The following is a 21,127-nucleotide window of genomic DNA, read 5'->3' as shown; positions in this document are numbered from 1 at the left end:
TAAGGAGAATAAAAGAAAACTAATTTTAAAACTTTAAGTGCATGAATATACTACATGATAGAAATTCTTAGAATATTTTGTAGAGAGAGCAGTGAATGTAATGACAAACAAACAAACAAACAAAAAACCAAGAAACAAACAAAAATTATCTCTGTATTTCATTTATCCCTTTACCTCTGGATGACCTAAGTTATAAGCCATGGATTTTTTTGGCCAAATATGTGTTTCATGGATATACGTTATTACACACACACACACACACACACACACACACACACACACACACACACACACAATGAATAATGAATATTTTTAGTCCAAAATTTAGTTTCTCATTTAATTGTTTAAAACATGGAACATATTTTTATGAAGAAATAATGTTATTACTAATGGTTTAGTTCTAAGACTTGTTTACAAAAAGCTGATTTTAATCCATGATGTAACTGGATCATACGATCCTAGGTTCTGGTACTATGTAAAGAGAGGCATCGTTCTTGAGAGGAAAACATAGAAAAATGCTTTTGTGAAAATGACTTCTAAGGCCCTCAGAAGTCAAAAAAGAGAAAATAAGGATTTTTAAACTTTCAAATTTCAAAGATTTAACATATATATATGTATACACACATATACATAGATATTATATTCTTTATGAAATATATTGGTAGACATTTCTTTCTTTCTGTGCAATCATGAGCTCCTTGTGGAATGTAGTAATCAGGCTGAGGTATGAATTGGAAAATCTACTTTGGTACAGGATTGATTCCATATGCCCCTTCTTTTGGAAGACAGGAAGTACAGTCGCTTCTTTCACCCTCAAGAGAATATTCCAGTTTGATGGAACTGACATGATGATGGAGTCATGAAGTAGTTTTCTTCGCTTCCTTAACTTTTCCCCTTACCCTTTCCACTGACAGAGGGTCGTATTCAATGACTGTTGCCACCACTCTTAGGTGATGAACGTACTGCTTCCCCTCCCCGCAAAAAATGACACACTTGTCCTCATACTTTCTGGTTCTCCCCTCCCTGATAGTCAATGGGTCCCTTATTCTTCAGGGTAGGTTGCCAATTTTTCTCAGTCATTTCTGGTTCTTCTGCTGCATAGGAGTGGGGCTGGGGGGTCTGACCCAGAATGGAGAGGAAACGAGACATTACAATGATGTCACAGGATTACAAGAGACAACTATGAACAAAAACATGCCCCAAATTGGATAACCTAAAGAAACAGAAAAATTCCCAGAAACATACACCCTACCAAGCCTGAATTGTGAAGAAATAGAAAACCTGGTTGCTACAATTCCTCCGTAGCCTCTGCCTTCCTAGCTTTGAGTGACATTATAAATGCGCATTTAATTGCCTTAACCTCAGTGAGTGCCTGGTATTAGGAAAAGGTTATGTTTCAATAGCATGTTCAATCAGTGTGAAAGTTAATCATGAAGTAACCTAGGAATATTTTTTTTTTGAAAATTGAAGAAATGGTTAATTTATGGTGTAAAAGTATATGAAAAAATAAACACAATCTTTGGCAGAAAATGTAATCTTATCAAATGTTAGGCACCCCTTCAAAATTTACATAAAACAGGCACCAGTATGACCACTGGTGAAAATGAATTAACTTTCATTTTGAGGGTTTTAAGATGCATTTTTATTTTCATAACGTGAAGTTTAAATGGCTAGAATAGTTTATAGACAAGAAAGGTTTTCGATAAGAAAACTCTTTGAATGTAGATGAAATCTATGGAAAATGCTTTCATAGTCATACATATCTAAGGAAAACTGAGAGGGGTAGTCCAAGTCTTCTGATTTCTGACAAAGTAGCTAGCTTGCTGATTAAGTTTGATTTATGCTCCTGTTCTACAAATCCCAGGTCACAAAAAGTTATTCAGTTGAAAGTTTTAGTCATGGTACTGGCTTGCTTACCAGTTTCATGAGGACTTTATGTTAGAGTGTCATTTGAGGGCTTACAAAAGTCTCAGATCATATTCCTCACAAATGTCATAGGTCTGCTCTATGTGGAGACAACGGGGAGGTGCCACGTAAGAACCTGGAAATCAGAAAACAAGTTGCTTTCTCAAATTAGATAGGGCCCTAGCCTAATAGATTGCAACAGAAATATTAAAAAGTCAACCGTAGCATATAAAGTTTGATAATAAGAAAAAGAGATCTTTAATGAAAACATAGAAAATCAAGAATCAGATAAATAGACATAGACCATGCAGACAAACCTTGTCTGGGGACGGTAGCCTGCCAAACTGACGTTCCATTTCATTATTGTGTAAACAGATGCATTTGACCTGTGGTTTTCCAAAATTTAGCAGGCATTAAAATCTTGTGGGAGGGTGGTTAAAACACAGGCCCCACCATGAGCGTTCCTGATTCAGAGGATCTGGATTGAGACTGGAGAATTTACGTTTTTAACCATTTTCCAGGGGATGTTCATGCATGCTCTTGGTCCTCGAAGTGCACTTTCATAACCATTACGTGAAACTAGCAGAGCCTGCTATTGGTAAACATTTCAATCAAATGACTATATCTTCACTCTTTTATTTCTTGTTCTGTGCAAACCTGAAGAATACATCTTGCCCAAAAGGAAGAAAGTATGCTAAACAGTTCAATGTAAGTCTTCACTCAGCTTATGTTTAGTATTGTAAATTGATAATTTGTTTTTCTGGATTTATACACAAGTCTTCTGTGAGCAGGTGCATATCTATGTTTTATTTGGCCTTGATTTATACAATTTTGGGGGGAAGATTCTTTAAGGAAAAAAATATTAAAATTTGAATAAAATCTTTGGTATGAAGGTGAATATCTAGAAAATAAATCACAATAAATTATAAAATAATAAAAGCTTACAAATACCACAAACATCACAACATCCAGGAAATGAATGCCTAGCATCTGCCTCTGTGCACTTGGGATCTTGCCCTTCTCCATAAGCCACACACTACTGTGTGGGCGCCATAGCACAAGTTTACATGGGGCTATGATCTCTGGCCCTGCACTTTCATGATGAAGCCATGTGAGACAATACAGGTGGTGGTTAGAGTATCAGAAGTTATTCCCACTTGGACAGCTAGCAGGAACAGCACAGAAGTGATAAGCCATCAGATATAATCTACTCTATCCAAATTAAATATATCCTCAACTCAGCTTTTCATTAGCATAATCCCCAAAATGCCCAGACCAATGAATGCCGCTGTACTGACACTGGGGAAGTTTAAATGGAAGACACAGTAGTCTTAACCAATTACAAGTAAAATAGCTTATTTTTGTCACGTTTACTAAAACGAGTGTTTGTGTGAACCCATGATCAGGTGCTCGCCCATAGGCTTAGAAGGATTCATGTTACCTAGGGATCCTGAAGCTTGAGCTTGTTTAGACCCACAGCAAATCCACAGGAAGAAAGAGAGGGAATGTCAGACTCTGATCTGATCTAGAACCCCAATGATTTCCAGGGGCTGAGTTTATAGAACTGAGGATTAAAGATTAACCAGGGTGGATTCAACAAGATAAAAGCCATATTTGCAACCCATCGGTAGCACAGCTGCACCACCAACCACCACGTGCCTAGATTTACAGAAATTCCACCAGCCTTTGATATTTGTAACTGGGACGCATTGCAGTTTTTCCTTTTTCTTCTACACTTGTCTGTCTTCTCCTCAGCAAGGGTGCGAGGAAGTGATAGGCAAGTGGGGGATTGGACAACCTGGGCCTGGATTTCTGCCCTTCATTACCTACAAGACGTTGGTCATGTTATCAATCCTTCCACGGCTGAGTTTACTCAATTGTAAACTAGGAATAATAATAGTGCCTCCCTCTAGGGTTGCCATAGGATTACATGAGTGAATATTAAAGCATATTGCATAATGCCTGGCACACAGTAACCATTCAGCAAAAGTTAGCTGCTATTATTTGGAAAGTAAAAGGCATTTTAAAATGTGATTTCCAAAGCAATGGCAGAGACTTTGGGATTTATTTCCACTCTCCTCTTTTAACACTAAAATTAGCATCCTTCCAAGTCCAGTTCCTGGGTAACTGCTGCTGCTATTCTAGGCCATCTGTGATCTGCAGTAGCACCAAGCTTGGGTTTCCAACCCACGGCTAGATCGCGTCACAACTCCTAGTGATCTGTAGTCTGTTTATTTGCAGAACTGGTCACAATTTGGTCTTTTTGTATAAAGTGTCTACATTAGCTCCTAAAACTCTGCAATCCTCGACTGAGGTGCCAGCATTTGGATGGGTGTTATAACACTACATTTTCTCTTCATTATAAGTCCTAAAAATAGGGTGCAACTGACTAACGTTTTCAGCCTTCACAGCAAGATTTGGTTTGTCAGGAAATGGTGTGGGAGTAGTTCTCATATGCACTGAAGGTGCAAAGTGCAAAACAAAAATAACTCAACAAGAGTTTAACAGCCCTTCTTTATGTACGTTATTTATAAAGGCCACAATCTGGAGTTCTAGGCGGAGCTTCAGGAAGCTCAGGAGACCCTTCTGGAATGGGGGAAAAATGCCAATATGGATTACACAATAGGGAACAGGGGACAAATAAAGAGGATGCTTAATCCTCTAGCTCCGCCCTCTCCATCAATATTCTTGTCTGCTCAAGCATCAATAGGGCTTTGAATTTAGTCAAACTTGGAAGAACTCTTCAATAATATAATGCATAAAAACATATGGAGAAACTTCTAAACCACTGCTGCTTTCATTTTATATGTAAAATTTTCCCCATCCTCTCTACTAGGTGACTACTTTTCTTTCAACTATCTTGTTTTTTTTACATGAAATAAGACATGTTGCATTAGTGAATTTTAATTGCATTTCACTTTCTGTGCCTTCATAATGTTTAGTAGCAAATATTTTACAAACATTGAGACATTTCAGAATTATTATTCTTCCCTTTCAATAGGAATTCTAAATATTGTCAGAAAACAGTTGTCATCATTAATATCACCACAATACAGAGAAAACAAAAGCCATGATTTTGGTGCATTTTTTTTATTCCAGCTCTAATAACCATCATCTTCTTGCTAAAAATGTCTCAGATGCACATGGTTAAATAATTCTGCTGAATTTTTTTAATTAAAGAACAATGTTGTTGTGTAGCTTGCTGTTAGTCTTTCCATTACCAGCTTAGAAGAAAATTGTTACATGTCTCAATGCATTGGGGATGAATTCTTTATTTTCACACCAATGAAATATTGTCACAAACACCACCTTGTTCAGGCAAAAAAGATTTAGCATAGCTTTGCTTTATCACTGCTTGCAATGTACTTTTGGAGTTAATAGACTCACAAATGAAGTAACCAAAGAGATTTTCCTCTTTGCATTTTTTGAGTTACTTTCTCATCAAAAGTTTTCCAGTTTTACAGTATAGAAAACTTTCTCTTAGTACTTAAAAATCAGAGAGAGAAAAACACACACCATTTTATTTGAGGAGCAAAGAAGATGATGGATTAAAGCAGATGTAGAGTGTTTGCAGTTATATAAGACTATTAGGAACACTGTTTGTTCTGGTTCTTGTAATTTGTCCATGTCCTGCTTTATATAACTCAATCCATTGTGAGCCAAACATGAAATAAGTGTATACAGTATTCCATATTTCACTTTGTCAGCAAATTTCAAAAAGTGTAGAACAAACATAATAGTCATCACGGTTCTTGAATAGAGAACGAAGCATTTTTCAAATCCCAGGGATCTGTAAGAAACAGAAGGTTAAGGAGATTTTTTTTTTTTTTTTTTTTAACAATGAGCAGATGTGTTTGTTACTGGTGATGGACAAGCTTATCCATTTACTTCAATTAATAACAAGAGTGAGCACATCAATACGTAAGCTTGTCCTGATGCCTTGATTTTTTTCCAATTTGACAGGTAATAGTGGAGCTGGGAAAATGTCACAACAATTTAGTCCTGCCTGACTGGCTTTAACTAGTTTGATGACAATGGGAATGCATCTTGCTAAGATTCCTTATGATTCATAATAACACTACATTCGTTGACTCATAGAGAGTTTAAAATCTGTGACAATTAATGATTTACAGTTAAATTCTTTCATAGGTTATTCATCTGGGCACTGGTAAAAACAGTTAAAATATTTATGAACAGTATGAAAATGTGGAAACTTTCTTTAGGAACCTGTCTTTTCATATTGAGTCATAAATGAAACCAACTGTGTTTGACAAAGAACGGCTATTTCATCATACGGCTGAGCTACTAACCCCTACCCATTTTCTAAAAGATCTTTTCTACAATCAAACAGATTTTGTCAGAGAAATTCTAATGATTTTTAAAATCCCAGGACCTCACAAATTTTAGCATATGAGAGCAAATTATGCCTCCAGCAAACTTGACAATGGCTATCAAATGTAATAGTATCAGTTAATCTCTTCAGTGCTCACTGACCCAGTAAATAAATGCTTTCCTTTTAACAGGGAAGTTTGGATGATTAATACCTGTATGAGAGGGGAGGGGGAAACTGGCAATTTCTTTTTTAGAGAAAAAATAAAAGCCAATTTCTACTGTTCCAGTGACAACAGAGTTAGTTGTAGGTAGCAGCCTTACACACTCCGCAGATGTGGGTCACATCTGAGAATGCTCAGGGTATGTGGACAAATTGCATGCTTCTTCAGGACAAGAAAACCATTCAAATTGAAGTCAGGGAGTGTGATACCTCCAGTCTTGTTCTTTTTTTCATAGGATTGCTTTGGCTATTCGGGGTCTTTTGTGATTCCATACAAATCTGATTATTTTTTGTTCTTTTTCTAGAAAAAATGCCATTGGGTCTTTGATGGGAATCGCATTAAATCTGTATATTGCTTTGGGTAATCTGGCCATTTTAACTATGTTGATTCTTCCAATCCATGAACACAAAATATCTTTCCATTTCTTTGTGTCTTCCTCAATTTCTTTTAAAAATGTCTTATTGTTTTCAGTGTATAGTTCCTTCACAACCTTTGTTAAGTTTATTTCTAGGTATTTTATTCTTTCTGTTGCAAATGCAAAATGAATTTTTTTTTTCATTTATTTCTCTGAAATTTCATTGTTAGTGTATAGGAATGCAATGGATTTTTGTACAATGATTTTATAGCCAGTACAGTGATTTTTTTGTGTTCTCTTATTATTTCTAATAGTTTTTGGTGGCGTCTTCAGGGTTTTCTATGTAAAGAATCATGTCTTCTGCAAAAAGTGACAATTTAATTTCTTCATTCCCAATTTGGATGCCTTTTATCTCCTTCTCTTGCCTGATTGCTCTGGCGAGGACTTCCATCACTATGTTGAAAAGCAGAGGTGACAGGGGAAATCCTGTCTTATTCCTGATTTTAACGGAATGGCTTTCAGTTTTTCACCATTAATTATGATATTAGCTGAGGATTTGTCATATATGGCCTTTATTATATTAAGGCATTTTCCTTCTATACCCATTTTATTAAGTGTTTTAATCATAAATTGATGTTGTATCTTGTCAAATGCTTTTTCTGCATCTATTGATATAATCATATGATTTTAATCTTTTATTTTGTTTATGTGATGTATCACATTGATTGATTTGCATTTGTTGAACTATCCTTGTGCCCCTGGAATGAACCCCAATTGATCCTGTTGTACAATCTTTTTAATGTATTGTAGTATTTGATTTGCTAGCATTTTTAAAAGCAATTTTGCATCTATATTCATCAGAAATATTAGTCTGTAGTTTTCTTTTTTAGTGTTATCCTTACTAGATTTTGGTATCAAGGTAATGTTGATCTCATAGAATGGAAGAGAATTGAAATCCCAGAAAGAAACCCACATATATATGGGCAGATAATTTTCAATAAAGGAGTGAAAAACATACAAAGGAGAAAAGAAAGCCTCTTCAGTTAATGGTGCTGGGAAAATTGGAAAGCCATGTGCAAAAGAATGAAACTAGACTGCTATCTGTCACCATGTACTAAATTAACTCAAAATGGATCAAAGACCTAAACATAAGGCCTGAAACAATAAGTTGCATAGAAGAAAGTATAGGTACTAAACTTACAGACTTTGAGTTCAAAGAGGATTTTATGAATTTGACCTCAAAGGCAAGGGAAATAAAAGCAAAAACAAATGAATGGGACTATATTAAACTAAAAGACTTCTGTACACAGAAAAAAAAAAAAAAACCTCGACAAAACAGAGGCATCCAACTGAATGGGAGAAGATATTTGCAAACAACATCTCTGATAAGGGGCTGATATCCAAAATATATAAAGAACTCATACAGCTCAACAACAAAAAAGAATCCAATTAAAAAATGGGCAGAGGACCTGTACAGTCACTTCTCCCAAGACATACAAATGGCCAACAGATATACGAAAAAATGCACAACTTCACTAGCTATTAGAGAAAGCAAATCGAAACCACAATGAGGTACAATCTCATACCAATTAGAACGGCTGTTATCAACACGACACGTAATAATAAGTGTTGGAGAGGCTGTACATTCCTCATACACTGCTGGTGGGGATGTAAATTGGTGCAGCTGCTATGGAAAACAGTATGGAGGTTCCTCAAAGAATTAAGAATAGATTTACCATATGACCCAGCAATCCCTCTTCTGGGTATCTACCCCCAAAATCTGAAAACATTTATCCGTAAAGATATGTGTACTCCTACATTCATTGTAGCATTATTCATAGTGGCCAAGACATGGAAACAACCAAAGTATCCTTCAATAGATAATTGAATAAAGAAGATGTGATATATATACAAAATGGAATACGACACGGCCATAAGAAAAGACGAAATACTGCCATTTGCAACAACATGAATGGATCTTGAGATCATTGTGCTAAGCAAAATATGTCAGACAGAAAAAGTCGAGAACCATACGACTTCGTTCATATGTGGGATGTAAAACTGAAAGCAGCAAAGGAACAAGACAAAGACCCATAGACACAGACAACAGTTTAGTGGTTACCAGAGGGTAAGGGGGGATGGGTTTGAAGAGGGGAAAAAAGAGTTAAATATATAGTGATGTATTTTAGAAATGTACGCTTGAAACCTATATAATTTTACTAACCAATAAATTTAATAAAAACTAAAAAGAAAAGAAAAACATTCAATTCATCTCTGTATCTCTGCAACATCTAACACAACCTTTCTCACACACAAGGAACTCAGCAAATGTTTTCTAGCAAGTAACATTCTTCTAGACTACTCCCTATACAGTAGACAGAGCCACGTGTCTTAAAACTATGCGTATAAAACTTAAAGTTTATAGGAGGCTTGGAGGACAGTCTTACATAGCTCTTCCCAAAACTTGTCTGTTCACTATTGTGCAGTCAGTCCTTGCTTTATTCTGCACATTATCACCTCTGTGAGGACCCCGTAAAACCTGAACACCCCAAAAATGAATCATACATTCTCTCTTCTCCTTGACCATAATATTTTTATATAACTTTAGCATAGCACTTATTATCTTATACTTTAATATTTTTTTGTTTGTCTCTGCAACCATATTTGAGATCTGCAGATACTTTTTTCTTATTTACACTTGAATTATCTGATTGTAGAGAGTATCATGTCTCTTGCCCTAAGTAAACGCTCAATAAATGTTTGAATTGCATTGAGTTATTGGTGCCAATTTAAATCCTTTGGACAATCCAATCACCCACAGTATAACTACCATTTAGTTACAAAGAGAAAGGACAAAGTAGAGTGAAAACAAATGTTATAGGTTGAATTGTATCCCCCCAATAAAAATCTCATATATTGAAGTCCTGACCCCTATTACTTCAGAATGCGACCTTATTTGAGTCTTTACATGGGTAATCAAGTTAAAATGAAGTCATTAGAGTGGGCCGTAGTCTAATATGTCCTTATAAGAAGGGAAGAATTGGACACTGACAACTATAGAAGGAAGATGATGTGAAGACCCATGGAGGAGATGGTCATCTCTAAGACCAGAAGAGGCCTGGAGCAAATTCTTCCATCACAGCTCACAGAAACCAACCCTGTCAAAACCTTGATCTGAGACTACTAGCTTCCAGAACTGTGCAACAATAAATTTCTGTTATTGAAACTACTCAGATTGTGGTACTTTATTTTAGCAGTCCTAGCAAATTAATCCAAGTATCCAATTTCCTTTGCCCATTGAAAAGGAGAGCTAGATAGAAAGTAGTTCGTAATGGCATTGTGGTATTGTTGGTGAAGTAGATAATACGACTCATACATGACCTCTACAAAATATCATAAAACAGAAAAGCTTGCATTCTTCCCTCTTATAGAAAAACATTATCTCCATGCTATTACTATCCTGCACTAACTCAGTGTTCAAATGCTTCGTGTAATATGAAAATGGATCTTCAAGTAGGATGGAAATTACATTTGCTATAATCAATCAGCCTGCTCTGAAAAATAGTTTATTAAAAATGTCTTCATTTGATTACCTGGGTGAAAATATAAATGGAAAATAACAATTCTAAATGCAGTGTAAGTATTGACAGTGTGATGACTAGAGGAGCTGAATTCATTCCTAACATTAATAAATTTTTAAGTTTTATTAAAGCTTACCGTAATACAGGTTTGTTATATTAACTATAACTTATTTAAGCTTATCAACACAATGACCATAAATTAAACTCAAGGGGCTGCCATTTTCTGAAATGAAAATACAGACAAAGAAACAAAGAGAGGTATCTTTTCTGAGATGGCGTCTGAAGTGAGGGTGGGGAAAACAAAGTACACAAAAATTATTCATTTAAAGAAATTGAGGTAATATACTTCAGAAGGCAAGCTTAGTCTCTGATCAGTTATATAGTTTTGTTTTTCAAGGTTTCAACTTGATTCCAGCCTCAGAGAGTTGAAATTTGTTCTTTCAGACAAAAATCCAACTCCCTTTTATGGAAAAAACACAAGAGTAAGAAAATACAGTGAGCTGTATCGGGGACACAATAAGATTCTTGGCTTTAAAATAGCTCATACAAACCTACAATTATAAACCGAAAGAATCACTAGAATCCAGATCATATTTCACCAAAAGAAAAATCCTTGAATTGTAAGCCATGGTTGCATTACCAAATAAGGACCCAATATGCCAAGATGTGCTTTTCAATCATTCATTACAGTTGTTTTGTTACTGCCAGATGAGCCATTGCTCAGCAAACATAAAGTAGAAAAATTAAAAATCATTAAGAAAGACCTCTGTGAATGGCTGTAACAGCCAGAGATTCAAATGTAAAAATATTTAAAGTATTCACTCAATGAAAAAGTAATATAGTCAAACATTATGTTGTTATCTAGCTGTCTGTTTCCAAAAATATATTCTCATTAATTCAGCAAGTAATTATTGACCATTAAATTATTTTAGTATATGTTTGGTCATATGTTGTGCTTACATATGTATGTAAACATACTACATAAACTCTTATTCTGAAATGGATCCAAATTCCTATTTTCCTTTCATCAATATACTTTTCCTTAAATATCAGTATTATTTCAAACTACTTTTGTATATTTCAGAAGTCAATTTAAATCTATTTCGAATAAATAAATAATGAATGGTTCCTATTTCTCATAACTTAATTCTAAATAAGAGATAAAAGAATGCCAGAAACTAACTTGGAAAGAGTACTAGTATCATTAAGATAGTCTGTTATCATTAAGAGTTTTCTTTAAGAGCTTTCCAAATCTGCCTTAAGTGATTTTTCTTGCCTAAGTCGCCATGTCTATAAAGAGGATAATAATACTACACAACAATGACTATAGATTGAACTAACAGTAGCTGTGGTAATTAAATGATGACTTAGAGAAATAGCTCAACAAGATATCATCAATGTTTATTTACTCCTTTTCTTTTTGTCACACCTTCCTCTCCACAATACCTCAGCATTGGATTGGTCCAAACATTGTCACTTCCTCACTCATATACCATATGACAGTGTAGACAGAGGTCTCTGACTTCAGCCTCTATATTGCTAGGAAACCTTTCTTATAAGACCTCTATCAGTGACCTCTTCTCTGATCCTATGGTTTCCCAAGCATATGCATCTCCTCTCAAAACTATATTTTCCTCTATCCCTCACTCTCCTTTCTACTTACATGAGAAAAATCAAGACCTCTAGGGAATAAGTTTAAATTTATTTACCCAGCTCCTACAAGGAAACATACAGCCACATGCATTTTTTCCTCTGTGTCAAGAGCTTCCCAGACAAACTCGTCTTACACCTGATGATTTGCTAAAGGATTTGGAGGACTTGGAAAAGCTGTTATACTCATGGTTACAGTTTATTACGGTGAAATGATACAGAGTAAAATCAGCATAGGGAAAAAACACATACGGTAAAGTTCAGGAGAAACCAGGCACAAGCTTCCAGTTGTCCCTTTCCAGTGGATTCACACAGAGACACTCTTAATTCGACCAGAAATTATGTGTGACAACACATGAAAAATACTGCCAAACAGGGAAGTTTACCTATGCCTCAGAGTCCAGAGTTTTTGTCGTGGGTCCGTCACGTAAGCACGCAGCACTTGTGTGCCTGACCTCAGCTACTCAGATGCCAGTCCCTCCCACCCAAGAGCAAAAGAAGGTGTTTGCTTAAATTATATTGTCAGGATAAACTTACCTTCTCAAACTGGTACAGCATAGCTCAGGTCCTCAAATATACAAGAACACTCTTAAAAGGCAGAACATTCTAAGATCTTAGCGATTCTCTTCCAGGAGCTGGCCATGGGCCAGTGCTGAAGAAGGTCTTTATTTTGAATGTGCAGGGCTTGAGCAACCCAGGTCTGCTGAGTTACCCTTTCCTTCCAATCTTCCGTATCTCTTGTTTCAACCCCTCAGTTGTCACTTCTCTGTTCAAGTATAATATTTCTTCTTGTGTCTTGAAATCCTAATCCCTTGTATCTACTCATGTACTTTATTCCATCATTCTTTATTCTCTTCTTTTCAATCTCTATTTTTATCAAGTCTAAATATGCTTAATCTTTCCTATTTAAAACATAATTGCAGACTTCCAGTTTTGCCAAGATACGGTAATTTCATTCTTCCCAGGCAGGGTGAAAGTAAAGTATGGGAAAAGATAAATCATGCAAACACTAATTTAAAAAAAAAATACCAGGAGTAGCTATTACCTAAACATGCATCATATGACCCAGCAATTTCATTTTGGGACATTGATCCCAGAGAAATAAAAATTTAGGTACACGCACGCGCGCATACACACACCTCTGCAAGAATGTTTATAGCAGCTTAATTTATAATAGCCAAAAACTTAAAAAACCTCAGATATGGACGAATTGGTTATACAAACTGTGCTGCAGTCAGACCAAGAAATACTAATCACCAATGAAAAACAATGATCTATTTATACATCTAACCCCTTGATGAATATCCAGACAGTTATGCTGAGTGATTAAAAAGCCAATCCCAAAAGATTTCATACTGTATGATATTATTTATGTTACAATTTTGGAATGACAAATTTGTAGAAATGGATAACAGACAGACTAGTGGCTGTCAGGGGTGGTGGTGTGGAAATTAGGTGTGATTATTAAAGGGTAACATCAGCAATCCTGTGATGGAACTGTTCTATATCTTGACTATGTCAAAATCCTGGTTGTAAAACTAGACTAGAAGACTACAGGGTTCAAAGATGTTTCCAGTGGAGGAACGGGGTAAAAAATGCACAAGATCTCTGTTTTATTTCTTACAATTATATATGAATGTACAATTTGCTCAGATAAACTTTGGTTAAAAATCAGTGACTGTAAAATACATCTTCATTGATCTCCTATTTCCCTCTAGATACTGTACTGAGTGTACATTTATTGTTACTGCTTACCCCATGCCTGTTCATCCCTTGACCCACTAACTCACTGAAACTACTCTCACTAATATTACCAGTGACCTCCATATTGTCAAATCAAATACACTCATCAGTCCTTAGACGCCTGGACCCCTTACTTCATTATCGACCACTCCAGAGGAAAATTTTCCTATCTTTTGATTTCTAGGACCTTATATATACTTTTTTCTATGTACTTCTCTTAAAATCTCAGCATTCCATATGGTTCCATCCTCTTTGCCCTGAGTGTCACAACCTCTACATGATTTGTGAATGACCTCACCTATAGTCACGACTTTAACTACTATTTCCAGATTCATATCACAGATTCACATCTTTTCCAGAAGTTTGTTGAGCCGCCCAGCAGACAGTTCCACTTCTCAGTCCTCTGCATCTCAATTGCATCACGGTTCACCTAATCTTGTCTTCTTTTCATATTCCAAGCAGCCACCCAGTTCACCCCTAAATCCAGTCATCCCTAATCCAACTCCCTGTCATTAGGTGTCATGCCCACCTAAAATCAATCCACACTTTCCATATATTTTAACTCCCTGGTACCTTTGGAACCCATATCTTTCTTTCATTTACCTCGGCTGGTGCCTTTGTTCTAGTGCTCAGAATTTATTGCCTGGATCATTTAATAGCCTCTTACATAACCTCCCTGGAACAAATCTGGTTTTCTCAAATATTTCCTCCAAGCTGCAAACAAAGATTTTACAAAAACACAAATTTGATCACATCATACCATTGCCTTAAACATTTCAATAATTTCTTTTGCTTCAAGATAAATTTCATACTCCTTAGCTCATATCCTCACTCAATTTCCTGTCATTCATTGTTCCCGACTGACTTGTGAGATGTCTGGCTGCCGTGTCCTCCTGAATAAGGCCTATGGTATTGGACTCCTGATAATGAATTTCCTGTACCAGGCTTGGGCTCCAGTGTAATACTACAAACATGGAACCATGCACTGCCTCCTTGCCCATACTAGACTGCTGTGTTTAAGAAAGTTGAGAACTGAGAGCTTTAACGCCCCACACAACAGCTCTCCACAAGCTCCTCCAGGCACCAGCAGCCCACAGCGCCAACCTAAGCTCTCTCAAATCACAATTTTTAACATTAATAGCCCTCAAATTACACATCTGCAAATGGAGGGTGTAGATCTATTGATCCCTAAGAGCTCTCTTGTCTCACGTTAGGATAGTTTTTATATAACAGTGACAAGAAGTAAAATGTGTAATATATAACATGTTTTTATTCAATACTGAGTTGCTATTACCTCTATGCTTGTCTGGCATCATTCACATATATGCACACATGCACACATGTATACATACATGTATATAATTTTATCTATTTGAAAGGCTATAAATTATTTGTGTTTTTTTATGAATGATAATTGCTAAATATAGCACATCGTATATCTTTTCATTAAAATTAATAGCATTTGGGAGAACTAAAGAAGAATTTTACCTTAAAGATTGGTATGCAGATTAGTTTTAAAAATTCTTTTTTCCTCAGTCTTTCAGAAATCATTTACGTAAGTTAAAAATTAAATATGTTATTTTTGAAATATTTGTTTACTGTTTGCACCATTTCCCACATATGATTATATCTGAATTGATGTTTTATCTTACCCATTAAAGCACATGTAGAAAAAAATGTCAGTTACCTAAAAAGCACTGATGTATTTCTCCAATTTGATGTAGGAGTAAAATTGACAAAATACATATTTTTCCAAAGGAAATTTTGATAATTATTGAAAAATATATAATCACAAAAATTAATTTGTATTGAATGTGAGTTTATAAAGAAGAAATGTATTTACATTCTTATTATAAAAGTATTCATCATATTTTGATACTTTTATTAAAATTTATGAAATGTGACCTAGATCTTAAATAAGGCTATTATTTCTAAGAACATAATTTTAATACAATGATAGCTGTGCTTCTTTCTCTGGGGTACATTGAGCAAGTTATTTTGTATAGAAAATTGATGAGGACATTAAAGAAATATTTTAACTCTGATTTTTATATAATTTTAATAATAATAGTGTGGCAAGTTATAGTGTAAGTGGAAAAACAAAAGAAAACAAAATAAAAACAGTTTTAAAAATATATTTTGCTACAGTTCCACCCAAGGTAATGCAATAGCATACATATGTATTAATGCTATGGCAGAACGAAGAGGCTAAAGACACAGGGTGATAAAAACTCACTTAATTTTATAGGGCTTAGTCTTTACCAAATTAAATCAGATTCATTGACTTTAGGAGACTTATTAATGCTAAGTAATAGTTTTAAGAATGTAAAAGGCAGAGAAATTTAACATTTAGTCATGCATTTAATTTCCCATTCATGCACATATTTTCTATTATTTGCAAATTAGGTTAAGAGGTAAAAATAGATAAGGAAAGATATAGAAATGAAAAAATGAGGCGAGATAAGTTTCTATAGCACAAGACCGGCTCTCTAGGAAATAAGCCTAAGAATTAGTGAGAAGCAATAAAAAGATGCTTAATTTTGGAGCCCTGCTGAGGTTGCTATGGTTCTGGATAATCAAATGATTATTAATGGGTAATCAATGCTGCTCATCCTTAGTTTCTTTTTCTGACTTTCTCTAGAGCTTATCCTTGTACCTTATTAAGATCACTACTGAGATTCATTAAATACTTGTTATATTACTGGATGTTGGTTGTACAAATGTCAACTGACTGCATGTTCCCTGTAGTTTGCCTTGACTGCCAAGATTATAAAATCTCTAAAGTATATTTAACTGATTTTTATCATCCTTGAAAGTGACCTTTTAGACATTTTGCTCTATTGATATCTGAACTTCAGTTGAGGCTTTTTTTGAAGAGGGTGTTTGGGTTCAGTGAGCAATGGCAAAGCCACAGTTACTACACATAGAAGTAGCTCCACATTCCTTTTCTTTCCAAATCTTCCGGTTTGTAATTGCAGAAGATTTAGTAGTAGCAAGAGAGTTAAATATATATCTGTAACCAAATAGGGGATGGGTTTAAGGCCACATGTCAATAAATCATCTGTTTTAAAAATGCTGATAAAAGGAAACTCCCCCCCCTTATTTTTGGATATTTTTAAAAATAAGAGACACTCCCATTGGTTTAGAATAGGTTAAGTTTGAATGCAAAGGTATAGATTAATCAATTATGATCCTCTAACTATTAAGATATATTCTGGGCCAAGAATTAAACTGTATTAAGGGCACACACACACACACACACACACACACACACACACACAGTACACATTGGATCCCATCCTGGGATCCCCCAAAAATAACTTGGATGGAACAGGCATAATTTTTGCACTTCGTGACTACAATTTCTGAAAGTTGTAGGCCTATAACTTTCCAACTTCTAAAACTAATGACTAGATCTTGGAGCACTGCTTTTTAAGTGCAGACTGCAAATAAAATCCTTTAAGAGAGTACTAATTAATATATAAATTAAAATGTTATTTGTTTTCAAAAAAAATCACAAAATAACCAAACCAATAGCCACAGTACTCAAAACAAGTACACACAAATGAGAAATAATAATTGAAAAACAGATACTAAAATTTCATAGAAGTTGGCCTTGGACAATATTATGCAAATAAATTTCAGAACCTGGTAGAAATAATGTCTTAGAAAAGTAAAGTTTACTAAAATTGACCTCATTAAAGACAGAACAATTAAACAGACCAATGTTGACAGAAGAAATAAAGAAAATTACCAAAGAAATACTTAATACCCTTCCCCCAATAAAAACAAAACCAAACAAAACAAAAACAAGGCCCAGGTGGTTGTATAGGAGAATTCTAATAATCCTCCATAGAACAGATAACAATGATATTTAAATTGTTCCAGATCATAGGAATAAGAGGGGAGGCTTTCAAATTCTTTACATGAGCAAGTATTGATATAACACTGATTTTTAAAAGCTGATAAATACGAGGTCTGAGAATTAAGTTTGCAGATTCATCCTAGAAAAAGTGCTACATACCTCATTGCTGAATATCACTACAGTCACCTTCGAAGTACTCCCCTTGGGAAGCTATGCACCAATGCCAGTGCCTAGTCCACCCTTCAAAGCAATTTTGGAACTATTTTTCTGGAATGGCCATCAGAGCTGTCATCCTATTACCCTTGATGTCCTCAATGTCATCCCAATGTCTTCCTTTCAATATTTCCTTTATCTTCTGGTAAAGAAAGAAGCCATTGGGAGCCAGATCAGGTGAGTAGGGAGGGTGTTCCAATACAGTTATTTGTTTACTGGCTAAAAGCTCCCTCACAGACAGTGCCATGTGAGCTGGCACATTGTCACGATGCAAGAGGAATGAATTGTTGGTGAAAAGTTCAGGTTGTTTTTATCGTTTTCAGGCAGACTTTTCAGCATTTCCAAATAGTAAACTTGATTAACTGTTTCTCCAGTTGGTACAAATTCATAATGAATAATCCCTCTGATATAAAAAAAAAGGCTTAACAACATCAGTGCAACAAGTTCGCGAACTTAATTGTCAGACCTCATATAGCACAAAAGGGATAATTATACACCAATTTTATTCATGAATGTTAAAGTAAAAATCCTATATAAAATATTAACAAAGAGCAGATTGAAAAATAACCCTGTGCGATTTACCTTGTTTCCCCAAAAATAAGACCTAGTCGGATAATCAGCTCTAATGCTTCTTTTGGAGCAAAAATTAATGTAAGACCCGGTCTTATACTATGTTATATTACATAAGACTCTGTCTTACATTATAATAAAATAAGACCAGGTCTTATATTAATTTTCGCTCCAAAAGACACATTCGAGCTGATTGTCTGGCTAGGTCTTATTTTGGGGGAAACACGGTATTCCAGAAATGCAAAGATGGTTTAATATTATGAAATCAATAACCAAATTTACAGTATTAAAAGGTTCAAGTTTTCTTAGAGAAATGGCTGATACCAGGGCTGAGGTGGAACAAATGCAAAGTGAAGTAGAATAGAAAGTATTCCAAGATTAATGGGAACAGGTCAAAAGGACATAGGAGATGGTTTGTCCGAACTCCCACTGGTCAAATCATGAACAATATGAGAAGCAAAATAATCATAGTGATGTACTGAAACATATTGAATAAAAATGAATCCATGAGGTTATAGTGATATTTATAGAATGTGTATTTGAGTGGTGAGAGAGATGATAAATCTTTTCTATACCAGAGAATGTCAGATAATAAACATAGAAGTAATGATAGGATTGATGGAGCACCAGTTTGCAACACGCAGTATAAATGGTTTAGGAAAAGGTTATTGACAAATGTTAAAACCACAGGGTAAAGATTGTTGGGACCAGAATATGCACACTATTTCAGTGTAACCCTCCACAGACTACTTATTTATTACAAAAAGAAAAATGTATCATTACAATGGGAAGATCTGGTATTCATCATCTTAAACAAGAGATCGGATTTAATCTCACCAATAATGGACACACTAATATTATGTTTGCAATGGGAAGTATACAGCATTGCCTATGCAGTATTTGTGCCACAGTGATTGGTTCTGAGGGGCCCAAGGTAGACAATGAAAGGTAGGAAGGACAATGAAACAACAAACTTCCAAACAACCTTCTTACAAGGATTGCACCCAGCTTTTCTCCAAAGGAAAAACAGTTTGAAATGAGAAATCATGACTGACCTAAGAATTAGAAACTTGCATGGAACGGGGTAACTTAGAACTTCTCCAGCATATAGCATTTGAGCATTCTTCATGAATAGATTAACGCTTGACCACCCTCCCAGCCCCTCAAGAGCTGACATAGTCAAAATCACTTTGGCATCGAGGCTCAAATGTGACACTTGCGTTTTCACTCCTCTCAGTCATGTGTCCAGCCTTTTCAAAAAAGGAGAGGTTTTCTGAGGCTTCCTGCTGACAGACAATGGGAGGAGCACACTATTCACCGACTAATTTGAGGGGAAGTCTCTGTTACAATATTTAAATGAGACAACATATATCAAATGTCTGGGATACCAACTGCCATCTAGAAAAGGACGAAACGATAATTTCTTGCCTCTAATGAGTGTCAATATTTCTTCTTGTTGATACGTTATTTCATTTTGAAGAATTATCTTGCTTCCTTCTAGAATTACTTCAGGATGAGCTGAGTAAATAAAAATATATCTTCTGGGGAGAAGTCAATCGTTTAAAAAATTGTTATTAACGTTTTGGTGGAATTATCCCATTCTTCACTGTGAGGATAAAATCATCTCTCTCGTCTTTTTCTTTCCCTACTATAGAAATAGTTTTAAAAGAAAGATAAATAGAGAACCAAAAATAGAAAGAACCCTGCATGTCTTTGCTAGAATCCTCTCCTGTGACTTTATGCTAAGCTGGATGTCAATTACAAGTTGCTTTCTTCCCTGTTTCCATAGTATGTTGTGTATAATGTTGTAGCATTTATTTTCATTGCCTTGTAACTATTTGTTCACATGTTGGCCTGTATTACTGGTCTGTAAGTTTCTTGAAAGCAGGAAGCATGCCTTATTTATGGTTGTGCTGGCACCCAGCATGATGGTTACCCTAGTGTAAGCCCTCAATAACTCTCCGCAGAGAAGATACCAACTTCTTTTTCCTTTCTCCCTGTTCCTTCCCAGCTTCTGCCTCTCCTTTTCTCTGTCTCAGATTTATTTATGTTTTCACTGTCCTATGAGGCCACTGCTATCAAAGATAGGTCTATCTTGTATACGATTTTTTTTTTCTTTTCAATTTCCTGTGACTTTGTAGAAGAAATGGTTCATAATGTGTCTGCTTTATATTTGCCAAGTTATGTCACCTTTAAAAATTTACTGCTACACACAAAGGGTCTCAGTCATTAATGACTGAGGTTCTTTGTCAGGAGACAATAATAAATTGTGTCTTTCTAGGTTTGTGGGACTTAGTAAGTTACATACAAAGCACTACAAGCTCTGTTTAATGCTGAGTTATTGAAATTTGATTATTAATTTTAAAGAAATAATATTTCATGATTTCCAAATGTTCATCTAAATATTTGACTTCTTTTGGTTGCTTTGGAAGACTATTTATATATCCCCAAAGTATCACATATACATAGCCTTTTAGATGAACTCTCTGGAACTCTTACAGAGGAATGAGTTTGAAAGAATTATTTGCCAGGACATAGATACAATGTAAAACTTATTTTTTTGTGTGAAGATTATGATCAAAATATATTAGCTGAATTGATATCTCTGTCCTATTTATTCACATACAAAATTATGGAGACTTGATTTTCTTTCTTTTGCAGAAGTTAGAAAATGCTAAATCTAAGTCAATTT

The 21,127-nt window shown here is 35.2% G+C and overlaps 1 long non-coding RNA gene across 1 annotated transcript; it reads right to left on the bottom strand.

The window, feature by feature from the left end:
- Positions 1-317: 317 nt before the first annotated feature.
- On the bottom strand, positions 318-17,936 carry LOC141568585 (uncharacterized). Its single transcript, XR_012491743.2, has 4 exons — positions 17,812-17,936; positions 2,223-5,695; positions 1,918-2,041; positions 318-1,119 (listed from the first exon to the last, which is right to left on the bottom strand). It is a non-coding gene; the product is annotated as an uncharacterized LOC141568585 (long non-coding RNA).
- Positions 17,937-21,127: the final 3,191 nt, after the last annotated feature.

Source organism: Rhinolophus sinicus, chromosome 7 (assembly GCF_057876585.1).
Source record: "Rhinolophus sinicus isolate RSI-liver-muscle chromosome 7, RSI-T2T, whole genome shotgun sequence".
Classification (NCBI taxonomy): domain Eukaryota; kingdom Metazoa; phylum Chordata; class Mammalia; order Chiroptera; family Rhinolophidae; genus Rhinolophus; species Rhinolophus sinicus.
This window is presented reverse-complemented; position numbering and strand designations above follow the sequence as displayed.